At 34.8% G+C, this 12,419-nt stretch overlaps 1 protein-coding gene across 2 annotated transcripts in view; it reads left to right on the top strand.

Annotated features, from left to right (window-relative positions):
- LOC110039394 (probable glucuronosyltransferase Os03g0107900) overlaps positions 1 to 12,419 on the top strand; it is a 28,467-nt gene that overhangs the window by 4,367 nt on the left and 11,681 nt on the right. The gene's annotated exons all lie outside the window — the stretch shown is intronic.

Here is a 12,419-nt window from a genome sequence, read left to right as displayed (position 1 = left end):
GTGGTTGGTTAAAAATGTAGACTGAGATTTACTGATGAAACTGCTTGATGATTTTGTAATAATTCTAGCCGAAATTTAGTTATAAATAGTCAGATTAAGTTGTTATAACTAGGAGACCATGAAAGTTTTTACAAAATCTCAATGTTCTTGGTGCTGTTGCCATTGCTGCAAATATATTTGGTCTAGCTTAATTCAAGCAATAAAGTGATAATGTACATGCAGATTATCGATATGTATAACAATGATGAGAAATATTGCAATAGAAACTAATAGTTCACAAGATCAAAATTTGAATGTCAGATATTTTATAAAATAGATTATTATAAATACTTAGATGCACAAATACTTAAAAAACGAAGCTCACCACACATGCAAATATTATAATTGTTCCTAATTTTGATGCATGAATATTTTTTTTCCTTGGTGCACCTGGAGTTCTTTGCAGTGAACCTACTTAGTTATTGCTTCCATTCAATAAGATTGCAGGATGATCACACCTTAATTAAATCTTGGAACAACTAGATAACTTGCACTAGAAAATCCACACTTTACTTTGGTACTCCTATGTACTTTAACACATGGTTTTGGTGGATGTATACCTGGTACTGTCTCATATCTATGTGGGAACTTAAGCCTCGTTTGACAACACTTTGCCCTTGAGAAAAGTGTGTTTAAAAGAAAATTCCAAAGAAGCGTCATCATAAAATTACGGTCCCATAAAATAATATGGGTGTTTGAATACAATATTCACCGTGTGACTTTTTAACTCTATTAAGTATAATGTTAAAAGTTAAGTGACTATTATAACCCTGTCACATCTGAAAATTCAATCGCGGGGTCGCTTTGTTCTTCTCGAGAAGCTACCAGAGTTTTTCATTCTTCTACTCATATCGTGACGCGTAGCCTTTTCAATGGCGCAGATCTCATGGATCCACTTAGTGCAGAACAAAAACTGGTGTCACAAAGACTTACAGTGGTGGGTGGGCTTCCTCATGGTGAGCAATAGCGGGAGCTAGATCCAAAGCTCGGTGCATCATCTTAAGGAGAGGGAGAGAGAGGGAGAGGGAGAGGGAGAGGGAGAGGGATAGAGAGACCTGAACGACATGGACGAGACAATAAGAACAGAGGGCGCTTCCACGATAATCCACATGTTTCATCATCTCCAATTTCCATCATCTGCCTAACCTACAAGAATAAAAAAAATAAGTGAACTCATTTACAACTTGTTAAAGCAGTGAAAGCATAATTTTGAAGATAGAGGAAGGATCACCATTACTTCTGTTTTGCTTCATCCTAAAAAAATCTCTTTTGGCAATTGTCTAAAGCCAGGTCGCTCGGTCCAGGATGGAAGGAAGGATCCGAGGAAGACAGAGCAGAGGAGAATCTATAAAGGTATTTTCTCACGAACCTGGAGAAATTATGGATAGATAGAGAAAAAAAGAAAGATTTGTTCTGAGGATAAAATGCTAACTTTATGTCAAATCTAGAGGGGAAGAGAGGATAAATCCTTCCCAAAATCAACATTGTCGTCACCAAACTGGTGGGAGAAATCGATGGAGAGAGGTTGTAAACATATGAGATCCGAAGCTTACAATCTGCAGTATGCCATAAATGCAGAAAAGTAGAGGGGAAGAGAGGATAAATCCTTCCCAAAATCAACGTTGTCGTCACCAAACTGGTGGGAGAAATCGATGCAGAGAGGTTGTAAACATATCAGATCCGAAGCCTACAATCTGCAGTATGCCATGACTGCAGGAAAGTATAATTAATATCTGCCATATAAATAAGTTTCCGATGCAAATTAAAATTTCACATAGCTGTAGCATATTGATGCTACTCTCTTCTCATTTCCTTCTTGTTGAGAACTATTCCTATCTTATAAGGTATTATGAAATTGTTTTTTCTTTATTGAACTTTTTAGTACATCTTCATAAGGTTGTTAATCTGTTTTGACATTAGGGCAAGCACTCTGCTCTTCTTCATGGCACTTTCATCTCTAATTATTTCTACCCTTGTCCAAGTTCATTAGCAATGATCAGAAGTTATCAGATGGAATTGCATCCCGAAAGCAGCATAGCAAGCAATTCAGTGCAATTCAGATCGAACAAAAAATTTGACATTTAACATCTAAACTGGTATATGTATTTCCAAAAGAAAATCTTCATTTTGTGAGATATTCTATGCTAAGCAATAAATTATTCAGAATCCATTTCGCTGTAACATAGTCCAAGATCAGATCAAGTTTTCTGCTAACAAGGCAACTTGTATTGAACATTCAATCATTTCCGAAAGGTGGAGTTCTTAAAGCATATGGACAAAATAGTTACCCTCTAAAAAACACACTCAATGCAATAGTCATTTTAAAATCTTCAGTAGAAACAATATCGAGATAGGAACAATATACAACAACCTGGGCATGCAATAAGAAAATAGCATTCATGTCTGCAGTCATATATCACAAAAATATAAAGGAAAACACAAAATAAATGATCAAACCTTAATGCATTGCGAATTCAAGTTATTTTTTTTAGCATTGATGCATTCCATATTGAGAGGATATGCATTACCTAAAATTAAAGAAGAGAAATAACTTCCAAATTAGAAATGAAAGAATAAAATGAAAAGCAATTGATTTATAATGGTTTGGCATCAATTGCCAAAATCCATCAACCAAGCACATCCCTTTTTTTTCCCTTTTTGGGAATTTCTACTATTTTGCTCTTTTGCAAATCATTAGAAAAAAAATATCCCACAACTCTCCTTGAAATGTGGTATGTGGTTTCTCCCAACTACCTTTCATAGATGAGAATTTTGATCATTTTACATGATACATCTTACTAGGCTTTATACAAGAAATTTTAAATCAATATAGTAGAGTTTGAATCCAACATATACACTTTGTAAGATTTATGTAAGAACAATCCAAAATTGAGAGAATGATTCCCAAGGCTTTCGCTCAAATTTATAGAAAATTAATGCAAAGCTCAATGACAAACTATAAATGTGCATGAGCACATCTCTTAAAAATATTTATCAATAAGAGAGCTTCGTTAACTTTAAAATAGAACATACATAAAAAAATTCCTCTTAGTTGTTATATCATTAAATGCTTTAAAAAAATATTCAGTTATTAGATGGAGGGCATGCAATAATTTGTAAAAAAACTGGATTTACATACATAACACTGAAAACTATTAGTATTACATATTTTATGCCCAAACTTCAATATTTGTCTTCTAGCGCTCCGTCAAACGATGTTGTTGACCTTTGCATAGACTTCATAAGACGAGTAGATTGAACATGGCGAGAGAAAGGATGAGAGGGATGCTACATTGCGCGATCAATGTAAAAACACTTTGACAATAACCAAGATTCATATAAATAATGCCCATTTGGGAAAACAGACTTCTCTGCTGTGTTTTGAACATCAAAATTATCCAAGTAAGGGTCTTTTATAATCGAAATGAGTGAGCATGGTGAAAAAGATGGACTGGCGTTGCGACGTGCATAATTTGGGCTCAAATCATCTCGATCATCGACGAAGTCATCAAAACGACATTCAATCACAAAACGAATCACACGAGTGTGTTCTGGATGCCAATTTTGAATATATATATATATATATATAATATAAATTAAGGGATACTATCCAAATGGCTGGATGAGAAATGATAGAAAATTATTATATGAAAAATATGTTTTATATATATTATCATTTAATGTTAAAATCATATTATTGAACCTTTTTTTTTCTTCCTGATTTTCTTCCCGGTAGTTGCAATCACTCGTGCTTTTCCATTCTTCCACCGCCTATCCCACCGCACAATCCCATCACCTTTTTTCTGCTCAGTCGAACAATCCACTAAATGAGCATCCTCCTTCTCGTTGCAGCTAATTAAAAAAAAAAGCGTCGGTGAATCCATTATCTCCATCTCACGCACGAAAGCCTGTAGCTACCTCAGTATCCCATCACCTTTTTTTTGCTCAGTCGAACAATCCACTAAATGAGAATCCTCCATCTCGTTGCAGCTAATTAAAAAAAAAAGGGTCGGTGAATCCATTATCTCCATCTCACTCACGAAAGCCTGTAGCTACCTCAGCTTGTCTTGTTCTCTACTCAACGAAACTCCAACCCGCTCCTCTCCTGGAAAAAAATATTACATATGGAACCCAGATGTAGATCTACATTTAGACTCTAATGACATTGTGACGTATGTCATACATAAATCAGGTGCCACGTATAAAGCGCAATCTTAATTTTTCCTAATGTAAACGCGAAGCTCGACTCAGCCCAAAACGAGGCATACATTAATTTGCGACCCACATGCGTAATAGATTGAAGTGGCTCAAGCCCTCCCTGCCGCATGTATTTGACGATGTGGTAACGCATGCGGGCTGGAAAATTTGGAAATATTATAGTTTAGTGTTTTCGAATGAAATCTATCTTAAATTTATATTCAGAATACAAGAGAGAAAGAAAAGAGCGACGACCTTAAATATAAAAGTGGCGGAAAATGATAGGAGTGACGACCTTGGAGATGGAAAGTCAATGAAGTGATGTTGATGATTTAAAGTCATCGATAAATTTTATACGTCGATTGTATCTAAAAGTTTTTATTTGTAGGGCTTATGAAGTTTCAAGGTCACAGTTTTTTTTTGTGTAGAGTTACAATTGTTTTATATATTGATGTTTTTTCCTTATAAACTATACTTTTAGGCATGAGGGTGTAAAGTTGCTACAATCCTATTTTTATAGAAAAGGAACCTATTTATTTTCTACTCTTGTTCTAAATTGTGTGTAAAGCTGATGAAACATATTTTGTTCCATATAGTAATGATTTTTAATGAATTTTGTCTTAGAAGCATGTTGGTACAAAAAGAGTACAAAGAGGTTGAAAATACTTGCACTAGAAATATCATTTGGAGGTATGAAGATGTTTGAAACTATGTCAGATGTTTTTTTAAATAATTTTTTGATATATATATTAGTGATTTCTTAATGAAATTTGTCTTTTAGGCCCGAGGTACAAAGAGGGTACAAAGTGTGGTTTTCATTGAAACGATATTTTGAAAATATTTTAAGCAATGTCTAATGTCATTTGAAACATATTTTGTTGCATATATTGGTGATTTTCATTGAAATTTTCTTTGTAGGCTTGAGAGTAAATGCAGATTACTTTTGCTACTGCCCTGACGGATCTTAATCTCCCATCCACTATTGAGCAACAGTAGCAATCCCTTCCTGGAAAGCTACATTAATGGATGAGATGAATGCCCTTTAGCGGAATCATAAGTGGGATATTGTGGATCTTCTTTTGGGTAAGAATACAATGGGATTCCATTAGATTTTTAACACCAATTTTAACTCCGATGGATCCATTAAACGCAATGAGGCACGATTGGTCGTCAAAGGCTACTCACAAACATACGAAGTTGACTATGAGGAGGCATTTACTCAGATTGTTAAATTAAACACCATTTGGGTCCCCGTATCCCTTGCTATCAATTTGGATTGGCCCTTGCTCCACCTTGATGTCATGAATGCTTTACTAAATGGAGATCTCATAGAGGAGGTGTGCATGTGCCTCCTCCAGGCTTTGACTCAACTTTCTCCTGGGGAAAAGTGTGCCGACTGCTGTAGTCCCTCTACGGACTGAAGCAATCCCCAAGGGACTAATCCAACAAGTTAACAAAGTTAGTAGTGGGCAATGAATTTTCTCAATCCCAATCAGATTATATTCTCTTCTTTTGGCATTCTTCCAGTGACTAAATTGCTATCATTATCCTCTATGTCGATGATATTGTGCTTACAAGTTATGATCTACGGGCATTGTAGTCTTTGAAAGGCATTCTGTTACTTCCTTTAAAATGGACTTAAGGTCGCTCTGGTACTTTTTGGGCATGAAATTTACTCGGTCATCTCGAACTATTTGCTTGTCTTAGCACAAATATGTGCTTGACATATTTTTAGAGAATAGCCTTTTTCTTTGCAAAGCAGTGATTGTATCAATGGATCCCAATGAGAAATTATATGATGTTCCCTATGCGGTTCCAGTGAACAAGTCTCACTATCAACTTTTTCTGGGGAAAATCATTTATCTCACACATACTCGCCTCAACATTTGCCACTCGGTTAGTATTGTGAGTCAATTCATGCGTGATCCCTATGAACACCATCTCCAAACTATTCACAAGATCCTTCACTACTTAAAAGGCACAGCGGACTCATGTTTATTTTTCTTGTGTCACTCCTTTCGTTTTATTGCGGTTTATACAGGCGTTGATTGGGCCGGGTCCGTCCATATCAGCGATCTACCCCAAAGCAATGCTGAAATCGAGTTTCGTTCTATGTTCTTGGGTTTTTGTGAAGCTTTCTGGTTACATATCATGCTTTGTGAATTACGTGTGTTGGTCTCTACTCCTCTACAACTGTCTGTTATAATAAAACCGACATTAATATTGCTCATAATACTGTCCATCATGATCGCACCAAGCATGTACAGATTGACCAACACTTCATTAAGGAGAAGCTCGATTCAAGGGAGATTTGTGTTCCGTTTGTCCCATCTAGTGTTCAATTAGAGGATATCCTTACCAAGGTCTTCCACGGTCGTTGTTTAATGATTTCAAATCTAAGTTGAACTAGATGGACATTTATGCTTCAACTTGAGGGGTAGTATTCGGATTATAATTTTTGCTACAATTATTATTAGCCTTTATTTGCTTCCGTTTTCATAGTTATGTATTTTCTATGCGATCTATTTCTAAATTTATGTCTCTCCTATTATTTGACTCTTGTAATTTGTATTTATATCCATTTTCCTATCAATGAAAGTAATAAGCTCAATTCTCAGAAGCTAACAAGATCACCTCTTATTCTATAAAGATGTACTCATAATCATTCTTTTTATTCTTTGTTGTTGATACGAGGGGGATTATCATACTGCACTTTGCACTAAAGTGTGATAGCTTTATGGTGGTTATCATGTTACTATTCTACCTATTTTACTTGTGTTGTTGATGTTCTCAATTCATTCTTTCTATTTTAGAATTTCACGTCTCTAGATTAGGAGGATTAAAAGAAGATTATTATTCTTCTTTAACTTCCATCTACTATTTTGTGATTTTAAATCAAAGCTTTTTTTGGCCTGTTCTTTTTCTATAATTTGTGGTTTCTATTCATAAGCATTAGATTATGTAACCCTCGAACTTCTCTAAGGGATTTCTTTTTTTGTGAATTGCATATTGGAGGAATTGCTTGTCACTTTGAGAGAGAGAATAATATCTTTAGTTGAACATATTTTAGTGGCCCTCTCTCAAGAAATATGATATAGAGTTATTTCTCATTCTCTATCTTATAGGCAACCAAAGGCAATAAAATAAAAACTGAACATATTTTAGTGGCCCTCTCTCAAGAAATATGGTATAGAGTTATTTCTCATTCTCTATCTTATAGAGGCAATAAAATAAAGAAAAAAAAATACACAGCTTTGCTTATTTCTTAAAAAATATTTCGGACATCAAGAGGATTTAATATTATATTTGTTGTAGTAGATATGTTTTATAAAAAATGAAAAATTCTGTGTCCTAATACAAAACAAATGACGCCTCTATTTTTGCAAAATATTCTTCGAAAAATTTACCAAAATTCATGGTTTTCCATCTATTAATATATTTAATTGGGCTGTTTATTACATCTTATACTTCGAGAAAACTAAGTGGATGTTGATAGGAATCAAATTGAAAATTTAATTTGTATTCTATTCATAAATTGATGGGCAAGTAAGAGAGTTAATAGGACATTGCACAATATTTTACAGTGTTTAGTGGGAATATACTTTAGGAATTTTTATTAACATATGTATTCACACATCAAAATTTGCCAATGATAGTAGTCTCTAAAATAACTTACGAAACTTTAGTTGCATCTGTTTATGGATTCAGTCTTAAAAGACCTTTTGATCTAGCACACAATATATTTATGCACTTTCAGATACTAAATTCACTTTTGCTTTTTTTTTTTTTTTTGGTTTTCATCAAGTTGTTAGGTAACGATGGAATAAAATAATGCCAAATATTTTGAACAAATCAACTTGTAAAGACCTTGTAGAATTTAATGAGAGTGATTATAAGTTTGCATTCATCCTGAATGATTGCTCGTGCATAAATTAAAAATGCTTTGATGAATGGCTCATAATCTTTTCAAAATTATTAAGAAAATTGGACAAAGTGCTTATTGTGTATACTTATTATCAGAAATGCATATTATTCCAGTTTTCAATATAGAAGATTTATTTCCTTAACAAATGATTTTGCAGCCTAGAATTTCGGAGAAAGACACTTTTACATGTTAGCATTCACGAGAAGATCACGTGTTCTCTCCACCTTTCTTATTAGAGATGGTCCAGGCCATATCTAGACTTACTATATATTTACCAATCAAGTTCTCTATCCACCATTCATAGAATGACATGACCATCCATGTAATAGACCATGTCGACATTTTGACTAACTTTGAAAGTTACAAGGGGGACGTTACACTTGAGATTCATTCATTCAAACATCAAGTATTAACTCCACAAATGAAAGGCTTAATGAGCTTGTAACTATCGATTCATGCATTTAGGAGAGGGCATTAATGAATTATTATATAGGAGAGTGAAAGTGGCCTGCTGCCTGTCATCCTTTAATTTGATGATGAAAAGTTGAAGAGGCTAGATCTATTTCATGTATTTATGTACTTTATTAAAGTATTTGGCTTTATACATTATCACTTAATTTTTGATATTCCGAATACTGTTTACATTCTTCATAATGGAAAACTTGTATATAGTCATGAAATTTTATATTGTACACTTTCAATGAAGGCTTTGAGAGCTTTAATTGCCGGCCCATGCACGGAATAGAGGAGAGTGGCAGTCACTTATGGTCCCTTGGATATGATGTTGAAAATGAAGAGACTTATGATTAATTTAATGGATTTATGTATCTTAATTCATGTCATTGACTCGTCGAACTTCATGCAACCTTTGACATTCCAATGACTTCTTATTTTTTTCAATATAAAACCTATAAAGAATCATTAACATTGTATTTTAAGCATACATTTTGAATAAATTTGAGATTATTCTCCCTTGAAAGTTGAATTTGTTTGGTAGTTTGTTCGTCTCTTTTTTTTTCGAGGGTAAGAGTGATATACTTCCTTGGATGACGTTGTGGTGGCTATCTTACTAGTCTAACTCTATTACTTGTATTGCTTACTCTTTCTCATACAATTATTCATGTCTATAACATCACATCATCAATAATTACCAAAATAATGAAAATTTTGAGGCTAACTAATTCTAAGTAAATATATAAACTAGGAGACCAAAGAATTAAAATCTTAGGTTCTTGTTGAAAGGCTATAGGATTCATGGATAGTCCTAAAATAGAGAACCATCTAAGGGCATTGGAGGATGATTAAAGTTTTCTATCCTTCATGAAAAAACTCAATACTATTTTAACAATAACAACCTGACATAAAGATGTTGAAATTTCAATGAGAACAAGGAAATTAGTCATTGCAGTGGATCTCTGGGGTCATTAGAGAATATGTAAAACAAAGAATTATGCTGGGATAAACTTTATTACAATAAGGATTACAAGAAAATAACCTATGAATTATAGAAGGTTATTGCCTTGGACATATTTGGGACGTAAATGCTAATTTAAGTTATTAGGTTCTTACAGCTTTATAACCTTTGGGAGGTGCTACCCAGAATAAACTCATGATATCACTGAGGATACTAGTTTTAAAATCATAATGAAATATATTTGAAGATACAAGCCTAGAGGTTCTAATTTAATTTAGCCATTCTAATGCACATCACAAAGCTTATGCCATTTGGTCCATGATATAAAACTCTTAAAGGAACCATTAAACTAGAATTATAAATCTAGATGGTATGTTGCCTATCTTAGCTGGTTTTACAATCTTGTTCTATGGACAAGACCGCCAAATGCTAGCATGAATGACTTTGACATAGTGATTTCGATTAAGTTATCTCGACTACTAAACGAGAAATCATACGTTGCCATGTCATCTTATGAATTGCACAGCTCTGCCTATTATTCTAACATTTGGTCCCAAGACATACAATTTACATTATATACCAAATTTGACAATCAACCTACAATTATATGGGATATAATAGATAAAGTTGTTGATTTTAGTAGCATGGTAAGATGGTCCAAAATGATTTTGAAAGTTAATTCAATTTTAGGTAGAAAATTAATTTGTCCAAGCACTTTCTACTACTTAGTACAACCTATTGCATAGCTTGATAAACAATACATGTGCACAATACAAAACGTATAATGGATGTTCAAGTGTGTGAGCACATAATAGTTTCATAAATGTGATACCATGATACAAGATATGCAAAATATGTGTTTATTATAATATCACAATGCATCATATTTGTCCTAGTATATTGTAATACATTATACTTTTGACCATGCATAAGCTTGCATATTTACCCATTTAAGCAAAATACAAATAAGAGCATGTATATCAAGTGCCACAAACTAAATATCATGTGTTAGTATAGGTTTTACATAGATGTGCAATCTTGTGATGTGGCACTTCATCAGTAGTGTGTGCAAAGAAATAGCAGAAATGTGTATTGGAATTAGCTAATTTTATCGTGAATACTACATAATTTTGTTTCAACTTGTATTGGAATTTCTTGTTAGTTCTGGTGAGAAGCTCCATAGTTAATCGTTTGACTCCTGATACCAAACATAATAATAAATAAGCATGCGATAACTAATAAACCTTTTAGATTCTTGTTCTCATCCCTGATTATGTCTTCAATAATAGCCTTATCTTGAACTTACTTCTTGCTGCTTTTTATTAACTTTTTTTTAAGGGAGAAAACAGGGTAAGCAATGCTTAATTGTTTTTACTATCAGAATGTAATGCCCTTGTTGGAGCTCTTCCCGTTTGTTAACCTCATTTTTGGTGAGGTCTAGTCTCTCTTAGGATTTAGGATCTAGTCTTAGGGATCTCTCTTTGACTATTTTAGAACCTTAGAAATGGGACCTGGCTCGTGTTAGAAGTTTGACCTACTTCTGTCCTCTTTTGTGGTTTCGCGTGTGTTGTGTCAACTTCTAGCACTTAGAAGGATGAAACCGACATGAGTAAACTCAAAAGGAATTCCTGCAAGACCTTTCTAAGCCTTAGGGTGACTTTCTGCATAATTCGCATCCCGCAGGCACGAAACTTCGTAATTCGGAGAGTCGACACGTCCGATCTCCACGATTCACATCTTTCGCACTCCCGCGCGCACGAAACTTCGCAATTCGGAAAGTCGACATGTCCGATCGCCACGATTCACATCTTTTGCACCGTTACCCGTCGAAGACTAGAAACAACTTTTTGAAACGATCGATCGCGGGTTGAAATTTTGTGAAATTTGAATTTTAACGTGTCATATAATTTAATATATATATATATATATATATATATTTATTTATATATGTATATATGTATATATATATATATATTAATTTATATTAAACCATTTTTTTCCCTTTCCTCTTTTAACACTAAATCTCTAACTCTCCGCGTTCGAGCTCTGCCTCCCTTCTTTCTCCCGTTCACGCGCCTGACCTTTCCCTTTCTCGGTTTATGTATATATGTATATATATATATATATATATATTAATTTATATTAAACAATTTTTTTCCCTTTCCTCTTTTAACACTAAATCCCTAACTCTCCGCGTTCGAGCTCTGCCTCCCTTCCTTCTCCCGTTCGCGGGCCTGACCTTTCCCTTTCTCGGTCTTGAGCCGAGCGAGCTCTTCCTCCATGCGAGAAAAAGTTGACTTTTTATTCGTCCTTGCCCGACACTTTCTGCCCGCGGCCTTCCTTCCCGAAGCCGTGCCAGTCTCTCTGAGCTGTGATTTTCCTTTTCTTGGTAGTTTGACTCTGGGAAGCTGGTTCCCTGGTACACCGGAATGACATTTCTTCTCTTCTTCCCGATGCTTCCCTCGCTGCCACTAGTCTCGCCGCTCGGTCCGAGAGGCTTCGATGGCTTCCCCTTCTGTGAGCAGGGAGCGCGTTCTTTTCTTTTTGGCCCGATTCAGGTGCCGTGGGTTCAAGGGGGTGACCTTCTGCCTCTTCCCCTCTCTTCTCGACCTATAAACATAGTTTCTTTTGATTTTTTTGGGGTTGTTGAAAAAAGTTTGCAAGAAAGGAGAGTAGAAATTTTCAGCTGTGAGGAGATTGGAGAGGGAATTTCTGTGGGAGCACTTCTTTGGGGTGAACTCTTGTGTTGCAGTGCTTTACTTTGGCATTATTAGAGGTGCTCTTCTTCCCCCCCCCCCTTTTTTTTCTTCTCAGTGCCTCGTTGCCTTTCGATTTTCCTCTCTG

Source organism: Phalaenopsis equestris, unplaced genomic scaffold (assembly GCF_001263595.1).
Source record: "Phalaenopsis equestris unplaced genomic scaffold, ASM126359v1 Scaffold000002, whole genome shotgun sequence".
Lineage (NCBI taxonomy): Eukaryota > Viridiplantae > Streptophyta > Magnoliopsida > Asparagales > Orchidaceae > Phalaenopsis > Phalaenopsis equestris.
Note: the sequence above shows the minus strand (reverse complement) of the source record. Positions and strands in the feature narration are given on the sequence as shown.